At 43.0% G+C, this 551-nt stretch overlaps 1 non-coding gene across 1 annotated transcript; it reads left to right on the plus strand.

Annotated features, from left to right (window-relative positions):
* LOC147933223 (small nucleolar RNA R71) lies at positions 1–107 on the plus strand. The gene has a single exon (XR_015576793.1). It is a non-coding gene; the product is annotated as a small nucleolar RNA R71 (small nucleolar RNA).
* The last annotated feature ends 444 nt before the right edge of the window (positions 108–551 follow it).

Here is a 551-nt window from a genome sequence, read left to right on the forward strand (position 1 = left end):
AAGCCATGGTGAGGACACTGAGTCTGTAAGCTTTTGAATCTTTCCCATGCCTCACAAAAGCTCTCATTATTCCTTTGTGCAAAACCAGAAATCTCATTCCTCAATCTAGCAGTTCTAGCATTAGAGAAGAATTTAGCCAAGAAAGCTTTCTTGCAAGCATCCCAAGTTGTGATTGCCCCAGTTGGAAGTGTCTTCTCCCATAGATGAGCCTTGTCTCCAAGTGAGAAAGGGAACAGCCTGAGCTTGAAACCTTCCTCACTTACACCATTGATCATTGTGAGACCACAAATTCTGTCAAACTCATCAAGGTGATCTAAGGGGTCTTCCATTGGCAAACCAGGGAACTTGTTGGCTTGAATCATAGAGATCAATCCACTCTTGATCTCAAAGTTGTTGTTAGCAACATAAGGAGGCACAATACCAGCTCTTTGGTTGTGTGTGTTGGGTGCATCTCCAGCACCAATGTGCATTGGCCTTTGAACTTGTTGATCTTGTTGCTCCATTAGCAACTGTTGTTCTCTTTCCTGATAGATCCTTATTTTCTGCTGTCT

The sequence above is a fragment of the Camelina sativa genome, chromosome 12 (assembly GCF_030686135.1).
Source record: "Camelina sativa cultivar CO46 ecotype springtype chromosome 12, ASM3068613v1".
Taxonomy (NCBI): Eukaryota; Viridiplantae; Streptophyta; class Magnoliopsida; order Brassicales; family Brassicaceae; genus Camelina; species Camelina sativa.